At 43.3% G+C, this 12,284-nt stretch overlaps 1 long non-coding RNA gene across 1 annotated transcript; it reads left to right on the forward strand.

Moving 5' to 3' along the window:
* Positions 1–658: 658 nt before the first annotated feature.
* On the forward strand, positions 659–11,087 carry LOC149124341 (uncharacterized). Its single transcript, XR_016214763.1, has 2 exons — positions 659–1,045; positions 10,817–11,087. It is a non-coding gene; the product is annotated as an uncharacterized LOC149124341 (long non-coding RNA).
* The last annotated feature ends 1,197 nt before the right edge of the window (positions 11,088–12,284 follow it).

Here is a 12,284-nt window from a genome sequence, read left to right on the forward strand (position 1 = left end):
CTCAGCCAACCCCCAGCTAGCCTCCGCCGCTGGCCACGACCTCGGCCGACCTCTCCGCAGACGGACTGCGGCGATTTGGGGCCGGGACGCTACGACGGCTCCTGCCTCCCTCGCCGCCGCCGCCGCCGTCGCCGTCTCAGCTTACCTTGCCAGCGCCGGCCGCCATAGTGACTCTGACTGAAACCTACCCGGTGCACCGCCACGGGAACGCGCACCCTTCAAGGGCCCTCCTACCCCCTCTCCCGCGCCGTAGCCCGGGGATGTCACGTGGACGACGCCGCGGAAGCCACATTTGTCGAGGGCAGAAAGGAGGGCAAACCAGGTTTTAACGCGCTCTTCTGGACGCCATCTTAGTTAAGGGCTAGAAACTTCAAATTGCAGGAGAATCTTGACGACCATTTTGGTTAAGGGCAAGAAAGAATTTGAACATTGAAACTTTTACAAACAAATCGTGCCCACTCTCATTTTATCTTCTTAGTAATAAAGTACCAAATTTTACTAAACTTTATTCACTTTACTACTTCTTGAATGTAGCCACGAATGAAAAGAACAGGTCCAGGCACAGGAGATGGTCATTAGACGCCATCTTAGCTATGGGCAACACAGTCCTCCCTCCGCCGCCTTAGGTGTGAACTACCAAACTCCCACAAATCTCGGATTGTGCGTTAGACATGACTAGGACTATCTTCGCCTTAACTAAATTCGTCGCTGTGTTTCGTGAAGGAAGAAAACTTTGTTTTTCACACGTATGCCGTTTCGAATGATCGTCCTCCCACGCGGAATGAAAAAGGAATGAGACTTGAGAAAGTTGAAAATCAATTTGCTTCCAGAAGAGAGGTCGAACAAGTGCCAATACGAAAAACGGAGTATTGCCCCTCCCCTCAAAATCTTAAGGTAGATGAGTCATTGGTCTAAAGAAGGCAAGACTTTGCCAAAGCTAAACGAAAACTTGAGGAAAAGATAATGGGAAGAAGCCTTTTAGCTCAAGGGAGACTTCATTCTTCAGATTCCTGAGACAAGACTCCACCGCTATGACCTTGGGCAAGTTTCTAAACTTTTTCAAACCTCTTTCTCACCTACAACATGCAGATATAATCGTTAATGCACTTGTTGTGGTGAGACTTAAAGGTACTGCAAGGTGTTAGTCCATGTTCAATGAAGGAGTCGTTATTTCAATATTTATATTTAGGGCCTTAGCCCATGCAATACTGGTCCCTCGGGACACAGATGAGGTGACCTCGATCCCTGCCTCTGTGTTAGAGATGGGGGAGGGGTGACAGAGATACAGACAGCTGATTTTTGATGTAATGGGGACTCAGAGAGAGCCTTCTGGTGTATGTGACTGAACTGAAGGAAGGAAGGTAGGAAGGTTTAATAAATTTCCAGGAAAAGGAATAGCAAGGAAAGGAATGAGTCTATTTGAAGCAGTGCATCATTGTGCACTGGCACAGTGGTTAAATAAATATTTGATGCATGCATGAAAGTTACATACTGTTACTCATTATTAAATGATAAAGTAGGAGTCATTCAACGTGTAGACAGAATAGGCATAGTATAAAAGACTATATATATTTATTATTATTATTATTATTATTATTATTATTTAGAGTGAGAGCTACCATACCCTGGTTCACTCTCCAAATTCCCACAATAGCTAGGGCTGGGCCTGCTGCAGTTGGGGAGCCTGGAGTTCAATCCAGGTCTCCCACATGGGTGGCAGGGACCCAGTTATTTGAGCCATCACTCATTGCCTCCCAAGGTCCACAGTAGCACGAGGCAGCTGGAATCAGGAGCCTGAATCAAGGAACAAACCTGGGGTCCCTGATTTGAGCCACAGGCATCCTAACCCCTAAGCCAGTGTTTTTCCCTAACTTTATATGCTTATTTATGATCCTTAATTATTTCAGCAAATATTTTTTTTGAAAGGGAGTTACACAGTGAGAGAAAGAGTGGTGTTTTGGTGTAGCAGGTAAAGCCACTGCCTGCAGTGCCAGCATCCCATATGGGTTCCAGTGGGTATCCCGGCTGCTCCACTTCTGGTCCAGCTCCCTGCCAATGGCCTAGGAAAAGCAGCAGCAGATGGCCCAAGTGTTTGGGCACCTATCAACCACATGGGAGACCCAGATTAAGTTCCTGGCTCCTGCCTTTGGCCTGGCCCACTCCTGGCTATTGTGGCCATCTGGGAAATAGTGGGTCAGCAGATAAAAGATCTCTCTCTCTCTCTCTCTCTCTCTCTCTCTCTCTCTCTCTCTCTCTTTGTCTAACTGTGCCTTTCAAATGGATAAATGAATCTTTAAAAGAAATTCCCCAGACTGCTCACAGTTTAGATGGTGACATAGTAATATCCTTGATGAAGCGCAGTGAGAGGGGACTGGCACAGCAGTCTAAACTGAGACATGGAAAATGAGTTCACAGTAGACCAGCTGGTCTGATACAAATGTGATAAGGAAATTTCAAGCCAAGAAAATATTATCAACAAAGGCCCAGAGACTTGAGAGAATAGAACTTCAAGGGATATATAAGCAGATCGGCATTATTGGAACAAAAAAGGGTAAAGGAAAGAGGAGTTGGTGGTGACAAAAAGGTGCTTTCAATTGCTGAAGGTAATGCAGCAGACTTCAGAACATTTCCATCTTCCTCCTCGAAGTAGAGTAATGAAAGTTGCTTTCAGAATCAGACGTGGCATCACCATTTATCAACACTGTAAATGGTAAATGATTTAGCTTCTATAAATCTCATTTCCTCATTTGAGAAAAGTAAAAAATATCTCACAGAGTTTTGTTAAGATTAAATAAGATAATGCATGGCTAAATACCAGGTACAATGCTTAGAAAACAGTAGATGTAGGCCGGCGCCGCGGCTCACTAGGCTAATCCTCCGCCTTGCGGCGCCAGCACACCGGGTTCTAGTCCCGGTCGGGGCGCCGGATTCTGTCCCGGTTGCCCCTCTTCCAGGCCAGCTCTCTGCTGTGTCCAGGGAGTGCAGTGGAGGATGGCCCAGGTGCTTGGGCCCTGCACCCCATGGGAGACCAGGAAAAGCACCTGGCTCCTGGCTTGATCAGCGCAGTGCGCCAGCCGCAGTGCGCCAGCCGTGGCAGCCATTGGAGGGTGAACCAACGGCAAAGGAAGACCTTTCTCTCTGTCTCTCTCTCTCACTGTCCACTCTGCCCGTAAAAAAAAAAAAAAAAAAAAAAAAAAAAAAAAAAACAGTAGATGTTCACAGAATGTTAATTTGTGTTATTATTGCTCATAATAAGAATTCTTCCAGCCTTTCATTTACAGTAAGAAGCCAGATGTTCTATCTCCAATTTGTAATGCAGAAACTTGATCATAAATGTGTAAAGAAAAAAAAATCCTTTATTTTCAACCCTATTACAATATCTCTTAAAAAATTAATGTTAAACACAGTAAGCTTTCTTCTACAGAACAGCTGGGGCTGCTATAACCTGGCATGGTAAAGAATCCTGCTAAGTTACACAGGGCACTGGGACTGCCAAAATGGCATTGAAGGCATTCTTCACCCACTGGTATTCAGCAAGCACAGAAAAGGCTTAAATTAAGAAATCTCATACATTAGATATTTTGAATTCTAAACCATGTGGGTGTTCCTCGCTATGATTCTGTATCCATACAAAATTTTAATTAAACAAAAAACATGTCATGTTTTCCTGAAATTTGATATGGCAATATTTCCCCATGGTAAAGTTCTTGCTCTCTTTTTACGTATTTTCCTTCTTATAGACTGGTAACTGTTACCACTGCTATGATTCAAGCCACTTTTCAATCTTAGAAAAGTAAAAAGAGAATTACAAAATTATTATTCTAGTACCATCAAAGATAGGAAATTATTAGCATTACCTATATGTAAATGACAACTCTGTAAAATCAGTTAATGTACAACCCTCTCTAATTGATTGTGATTTAATTGGACTTTAACCAATGATGTATACATTGAATATAATAAATTATAGAACATTTGCGTAAGTGCTTAAGCAGAATATCTGGATTGCAAATACTGTAAATGTAAGCAAACCAATTAAAGAGGATGCCGTGAGTACTCCAGGATCAAAATTGAGATTGTGTAATACTATTAATGTGGAAGTTTGATCCTTTTCCAACTAAGGAAGGCTCTCCTCATCAGGGAGAGTCAATGAGTGGAAATACCCCATCATTTCCCAGGTGCCCAGGGTGGAGCCGTGCAGACATTCCAGAAGCACTGTTCATCTGTTTTTGGCTCTCTGGTTTTTCAGGAAGTGAAAGAAAAATAATTACCTGAAGACAAGTAAAGGCATTTATTTTTCTTTTAGCAATCTTGTTCTGTCGATATAAAGAGGGAATTAGAATATTAACTTCAGAAAGGACTATAGTTAACTGATACAGCTTCATTCCTTTACAGGCAAGAAACTTGAGGCTCAGGGAAGGAACGTTTACTGAATGTCTATTAACCATGTGATAAGCATCTTCCTCATGACATCTCTGTGTGTTAAGTATTAACACTATTTAATAGTTAGGGAAACTGAGGCCCAGGCTTAAAGATTAAGATTCTTTTAAAAAATTATTTTATTCATTTATTTGAAAGGCAGAGTTACAGAAAGGGAGAGGAAGAAAGAGGGGGGGGGGAGAGAGAGCACATTCTCCCACTGGTTCACTCCCCAAATGGCCGGGAGCTAGGGGCTTCTTCTGGGTCTCCCACTTATGTGCAGGGGCCCAAGTACTTGGGCCATCCTCTGCTGCTTTCCCAGCACATTAGCAGGGAGCTGGATCAAAAGTGGAGCAGCCGGAACCCGAACAGACACCCATATGGGATGCTGGTGTCACAGGCAGCAGTTTTACCTGCTAAGCTACAGTGCTGGCCCCAAGATTAAGATTCTTAATGTGGCCAAACCTAAACCAGCAGGCTACATCCAAACTGCATGCTGGAGCTTTTTCTCTCTAAAAAATATCTTTATTTATTTATTTTTGATTGATAAAAGAAGTACGTGCTCACCACATATATTCGAATAAGCAAAAGTAAGTCAAGTAAAAGTCCTCTTTAACCCCATCACAAGTAATCCAGCACTAACAACTGTTCTCAGTTTGTTAGCTATCTCCTTCCCAATGTTTTTCTAAGCCACATAAACCATGCCCTTAAAAAAAAAGATTTATTTATTTGAAAAGCAGAGTGACAAGGAGAGAGAGAGTGAGAGAGAGAGAGAGAGAGAGAGAGAGGGAGAGATCCTTCATCTACTGGTTCACTCCCCAGATGGCTGCAACTGCTGGGTCTGGGCTAGGATGAAGCCAGGAATCTGGAACTCCATCTGAGTCTGCCACATGTGTGACAGGGGTCCAAGCACTTGAGGAATTTTATTCTGCCTTCCCAGGCACATTAGTAGAAAACTGCATCTGAAGTGGAGCAATCAGAACTCAAACCAGCACTCCAGTGTGAGATGCTACTGTTGCCAGCAGCAGCTTAACCCGCTGTATCTCAATGTTAGCTCTAAGCACACTTCTAAAAATAATGTGTTATTTATTAGAAATGGGGAAGCCAATACTAGAAACTTTTTTCTTTCTTTTTTTTTAAGAAAGATTTATTCATGTATTTGAATGTCAGAGTTAGGGAGAGAGAGAGAGAGAGAGAGAGAGAGAAAGATCTTCCATTTGCTAGTTTACTCCCCAGATGACTACAACAGCTGGTGCTGGGCCAGGCTGAAGCCATGAGCCAGGAGCTTCTTCTGGATCCCCTACGTGGGTGCAGGGACCCAAGCACTTGGGCCATGCTCTGCTGCTTTCCCAGGCAGGGAGCTGAAGCAACCAGGACTCCATATGGGATGCCTGCATTGCAGGTGGTGGTTTAACCTGCCACACCACAAAACTGGGCCCCTAGAAGGTTTTTTCTTAAAAGTGATAAATAATTTATATCAATAGCAAAAAGCCTATATTGGGGGAAAGGGAAGAGGAAGGGAAGAAATTATGTTTATTTTTGTCACTCTTACATAAGCCTCCTTTTGATTATTGGAAGTGTCCTCTTGCTTTTTATAACTAATTTAAGAATGTTACTTGGAATGTAGCAAATGCTTAAGAATAAAAAGGCAAGGTCAGAAAGCCACATGAGACATTTTCTTTGAGATTTTTACTGGTACATCTGAGTTTGCTTCTAAATAACTTTAAGTAACTTAGTTACCAATGAAGATATCAGAGACTGTTTATATATGGTGGATTTGTTTACTGATTTATTTTTTACAAATATTTTAACGTGTACTCTTTTTGGAATAGTGTGACAATTTTAATCATTTCAAATGTAGTATTTGTATTTCCTTTTAATAACCTGTACTAGAGCTTTTGTTTCAGATAAATGCATTTGTTGATTGTACAGCACTATCATAGATAACCATGAATATCAGCATCTCACTGGATGACTGTGCTCTAGAGAACTGATAGATTTCTCAGGGTGTGGTTTTTTTTTGTTTTGTTTTGTTTTGTTTTGTTTTGTTTTGTTTTTGACAGGCAGAGCAAACAGTGAGAGAGAGAGAGAGAGAGAGAAACAGAGAGAAAGGTCTTCCTTTTTGCGTTGGTTCACCCTCAGGGGTCTTTGATATTAAAGATCTCTGAGATGATAGTTGGAAATGGGGTGAAGAGACCCATACAGTGAAATGAGTCTAGAACCTGCTTGTCCCCAGCTCTTACCCCTCCAAGCATGCCTACCATTTGAGGATGTAGATTCTTTGCTGGGCTTTGCACAGAGCCACTTCCAGGGGTCTGTGTCCTGTACTTAGGACCTGCACTTGACAGAATTACACATGGAAAAAAAAAAAACCTGCTGTCTTAATTCTCAACAATTTTTAAACCGGAGATTTCCCATTTTCAGTTGTACTGGGGCCCTCAGATTATGTATTGGGTCCTACCTTGAACATACAGTGTGGGGAACCCAGTCTCCCCTGTGCCAGTCTAGCCTGTCGGTAAGCATAACACAAGAAATGCTGTAGGAGAAATCTGTGGGCCATTGACAGTGATGAAGCAACCTAGAGAAATAAGACCCTTTCACTGAAACCAGGCAGGTCTGTCTTCCCATTTGCTAGAGTCTGATAATTCAAGATCAGTGGCAAAAATAGTAGCAGAAAAAAAAAACTGCTTTGAGGGGTCAGCATTGTGACACAGTGGGTTAAGTTGCCCCTTGGGATGCCCACGTTGTACATCAGAGTTCCAGACTTCTAAAATTCTTTTTTTTTTTTTAATTTATCTATTTGAGAGGTAGAGTTACAGAGAGAGGGAGAGACAGAGATAAAGGTCTTCCATCTGCTGGCTCACTCCCCAAATGGCCACAGCAGACAGACCTGGGCTGATCTGAAGCCAGAGCCTCTTCCAGGTCTCCCACATGAGTACAGGGACCCAAACACTTGGGCCGTCTTCTGCTGCTTTCTCAGGCTAAGCAGAAAGCTAAATCAGAAGAAGAGCAGCTGGGACAGAAACCAGTGCTGATATGGGATGCTGGAGCCGCCAGTAGACGCTTGGCCTACTTCGCCATGGCACCAACCCCAAGAGTACCAGGCTTCTGGCTTCAGCCTGGTCCAGCCCTAGCTGCAGCAGGTATTGAGGAGTGAATCAGAGGATGGAAGAGCTCTTTCTTTGTCTCACTGTCTCTCTCTGTCACTCTGCCTGTCAAATAGATGAAAGTAAATACGTAGACTTTAGGGAAAAAAGAAAGGGAATCAGCAGTGTCTTCTCTTCCTGCTGGCAGCAGGCCCAAGAGTCAATCAGGCGGGAAGCCCACCCTGGTCTGTTGCGCCCAAGTCAGGTCGTATTTCATCACTCTGCCACCCCCAGATGGAGCACTTTGAAGGCTTTGGAGCTAAAATAAACAGCAAGACAGTGCTCCCGTGCTGGAGATATTTCTGATAGCTGTAACTAACAGAAGGATTGCTCTGCTTTTCCAGGAATGGTCACTTCTGGGAGTGTGAAATAAGGTGCCATTGGATTGAACAGCAGAGCTGTAAGCTTGTGAGGCACTGGCACATGAAGCATTGCAGAAGTGTGTAACCAGAGCCAGCTTTTTTCTAGGCAATCTAAGTCACAGTTCCTTTAGTGAAAGTCTTTATGTAAAAATCTTCAAGTTATCTGTATTTTTTTTTTAATTTATTTCATCTATTTGAAGGGAAGACAGAGAGCAGGAGATATATAGAGATAGAGATAGATAGAAATAGATGGAGACAGATAGAGATAAATAGAGATAGAGAGATAGATGGGGGGGGGGTGTATCCTCCCAGGATGCATTAGCAGGAAACTGAAGCAAAGTAGCTGAGACTTGAAACACCATTCTGATATGAGATGTGGACATCTCAAATGGCAGTGTAACCCATGTGCAGACCCTGGCCAACCTAAACCTGTGGAAATTGTTGGAAAGACATGAGGTAGAGAATGCAAAAAATACTGAAGCAAGTCTCAAATAGATGAGCAGAGATCATTGAGTAATGAGAGCCATTAAGCATCCTCTATAGGGCACCACTTTTAGAGGTGCCCTCTCATCCGTCTTCAAGCTTTAAATCCCTTTCTTCAAGATTCAGGTGTCCCAGAGGCCCTAACTGACCTAATTGAGTTCCATGCCTGTCTCATGGTCAGGAGGCAGGACATTTTGAAGGACAGTCCCACTAATTCTCTACCAGTGGAAGAGAAATCATTTCCTAAGGTTGTTGCCAGAGGGAGAGGAAAGGATAGCTGAACAGGCCAAAGCATATGTGTGCCTATGGGCTTACTCACTAAGTGAACATTCAAGAAAATTATTCATCTCCTTGAGTCTCTTAGCAATGAGCTATAGCTGCCAATGGAATACAGTCCATGATTCTATAAAAGGGATGATGGAAGTAGCTGGGTCAGTTTCTCTCCTCCCTACCCCTAAATCAATGGAATATCTTTATTTTTAGGGAATATGCACTGATAAAAAAATGACACATGCAACCTAATCTCAAAAAAAGTCACCAAAAAATGTAGATATACATGCAGGAGAGAATGTGAGAAAATGTTTGAAAAATAACAAATTTGGAGCCGGCGCCGTGGCTCAATAGGCTAATCCTCCACCTTGCGGCGCCGGCACACCGGGTTCTAGTCCCGGTCGGGGCGCCGGATTCTGTCCCGGTTGCCCCTCTTCCAGGCCAGCTCTCTGCTATGGCCAGGGAGTGCAGTGGAGGATGGCCCAGGTGCTTGGGCCCTGCACCCCATGGGAGACCAGGAAAAAGCACCTGGATCCTGGCTCCTGCCATCGGATCAGCGCGGTGCGCCGGCTGCAGCGGCGGCCATTGGAGGGTGAACCAACGGCAAAGGAAGACCTTTCTCTCTCTGTCTCTCTCTCTCACTGTCCACTCTGCCTATCAAAAATAAAAAAAAAAAAAAAAAAAGAAAAATAACAAATTTGGATAAAGGATATATGGAAGTTCTTGGTGCAATTCTTAAAGCTTTTTTTTAAAATAAGCATTTCAAAATGAAATTCAAAAACACTATACTCAGTAGGGAGGGCAAAAGGAAATGTGCTCATCCACTTGCATGTCCAAAGGTCCTCTAATGAATTATTATGTGACAAGTGAATATTTGTGTGTTCAGAATGCTAGATCCAGACTCCCTTGGGGAAGTTCTTAGTTCCAAGGGAAGGGGGTCTCTGACAAGTTCTTGCATTTAGCGTGGCAAAGCTCCACTGTGGCCTTTAAGACACTGCATGAGGCCTGTCTGTTTACTCCTCCTGAGGAGTCTAAGTGGGTGGAGATTTTCTCTTGGCGTTGCTGCTTTTCTTTTAAGAGTTGATTGTGGGAATGTTTTTCAGACACAGCATATGTGTTTAATGCTTTGTACTTTTTAATATTCATCTATAACCCAACAGTTTTCTCTACCAAGTACTTTATAACTTGATTTGAAATCAAACACTAACCTCATACAGTCATCTTCTATTACAAAAAAGATTTCAGTATCTAGAAGGATCATCATTTCAGCATAGTATGAACAATTTTTTTAAAGATTGATTTTGTTTATTTGAAAGGCAGAGTTACCCAGAAAGAGGTAGAAACAGAGGAAGATCTTCCATCTGCTTGTTCATTCCTTAAATGCCTGAAACAGCAAGGATTGTACCAGGCCAAAACCAAGAGTCAGAAACTCCCTCCTTATCTCTCAAGTGGGTGGCAGAGGCCCATGTACTTGGCTCATCTTCCTATTCTTCCCTAGGTGCATTTGCAGGAAGCTAGGTCAAATTAGAGCAGCTGAGACTCAAACCAGTGCTTATACGAGATGCCAGCATCACAGGCTGTAGTTTAATCTGCTACACCACAACACCAGCCCTAAAGTTTGTATTTGAGACCATGAGCGTCTATAGAATACTGATTAAATGCATTCATGCAGGGGTGGGAGTTTGGCATAGTGGTTAAGTCTCTGCTTGTAACACCCATATCCCATACTGGAGTACCTCCGTTCCAGTCCTAACTTTACTTTCAACTCGAGCTTCCTGCTAATGCACACCCTAGGAGACCAGTGATGGCTCAGTAATTGGGTCCCTGCCACCCGTGTGGGAGACTTGGATTGAGTTTGTGGTCCTGGCTTCGGCCTGGCCCAGTCCCAGCAGTTGTGGACATTTGGGGAGTGAACCAACAAATCGAAGATCTCTCTCTCTCTCTCTTTCATCCCTTCCTTTGCCTTTCAAATTGAATAAATAAATAAATAAACTTAAAAATTGTAAATATAGTGGCTGTGGCATAGTAGGTAAAGCCACGTACTGCAATGCTGGCAGTCATGCAGCATTCATGCAATGCTGGTTCAAGTCCTGGCTGCTCCACATCTGATCCAGCTCTCTGCTATGGCCTAGGAAGGCATTGGAAGATGGCCCTGCACCCACATGGGAGACCTGGAAGAAGCCCCTGGCTCCTGGCTTCAGATCAGTGCAGCTCTAACTGTTTTGGCCATTTGGGGAGTGAACCAGCAGATGGAAGACCTCTCTCTCGCTCTTTCTCTCTCTGCCTCTGCGTCTCTGTAACTTTGTCTTTTGAATAAACAAATATTTTAAAAATTGTAAAAACATTCATATATGAAATATTGTATAAAAGATTAAAAAATAAAGCAAATCTGTTAAGAGGGAATATAGAATGATCTCTAAGAAGTAAATGAAGCAGCGCTATATGAATGAATGTGGAACAATCTTCAGTGTATATTTTTGTGGGTAATGTACAAAAATTGCTTAAGGGGCTGGAGTTGTGGTTCAGTGGGTTAAGCCACTGCTTGTGTGAATCCTGTATCAGAATGCCTGTTCAATTCCCAGTTGCTCTACTTCCCATCCAACGTCCCAACTCCCTGATAATCTGCCAGGCCCAAATGCTTGGGCCCCTGCTAACCATGTGAGAAATCCAGATGGAATTCTTGGCTCCTGCCTTTGACTTGGTCCAGTCCTGATTGAGGCCACTTGGGGAATGAGCAGACAGATGGGAAGATATTCTCTCTGTCTCTCTCTCTCTCCCTCTCTCCTTCTATCCCTCCCTCCTTCTCTCTCTGTGGTGCTCTACCTTTCCAATAAATAAACAAGTATTTTAAAAAAGGTTGCTTGAATGAGTAAGCAATGAGTGGACAATGGTTTTGTCTGTTCAGCATATGCTGGTATACATATATACAAAGCATTTTCTGGGAAGTTATCCAAGAAATTGGCAACAGTGATAACGTCAAGAAAGGATAACTGCAAGTGGAGGCAGGAATCTGGAGGACAAGGATGGGAGGGAGACTTGCATTTCATTTATATCTTATGAGTTTTGTACTAAAATTAATCTAAGAGTCACTACTCTTTTAGGAATAGTTCCTCGGGGCCTTTTCTTATCAGTAGGCTGAAGTGAGGATAAATCAGTGTAGCCAGGGAAATTATTCCTTTGGGCTGAGAATATACTGTTTGCGTTTGTTTTTTGTTTTTGTTTTTTTAAAGATTTATTTTATTTATTTAAACGCGTTGGGGCCAGCGCTGTAGCACAATAGGTTAATGGCACCAGCATCCCGTATGTGTGCTGGTTCTAGTCTCAGCTACTCCTCTTCCAATCCAGCTCTCTGCTATGCCCTGAGAAAGCAGTAGAAGATGGCCCAAGTACTTGGGCCTCTGCACCTGCATGGGAGACTGGGAAGAAGCACGTGGCTCCTGGCTTCAGATCAGCAGAGCTCCAGTCACTGCAGCCATTTGGGGAGTGAACCAACAGAAGGAAGACCTTTCTCTCTGTCTCTCCCTCTCACTGCCTGTAACTCTACCTCCCAAATAAATAAATAAAATCTGGAAGGAAGGAACAAGGAAGGAAGGAAGGAAGGAAG

This window comes from Oryctolagus cuniculus, chromosome 10, assembly GCF_051225735.1.
Source record: "Oryctolagus cuniculus isolate XC-2025 breed Fujian yellow rabbit chromosome 10, ASM5122573v1, whole genome shotgun sequence".
NCBI lineage: Eukaryota > Metazoa > Chordata > Mammalia > Lagomorpha > Leporidae > Oryctolagus > Oryctolagus cuniculus.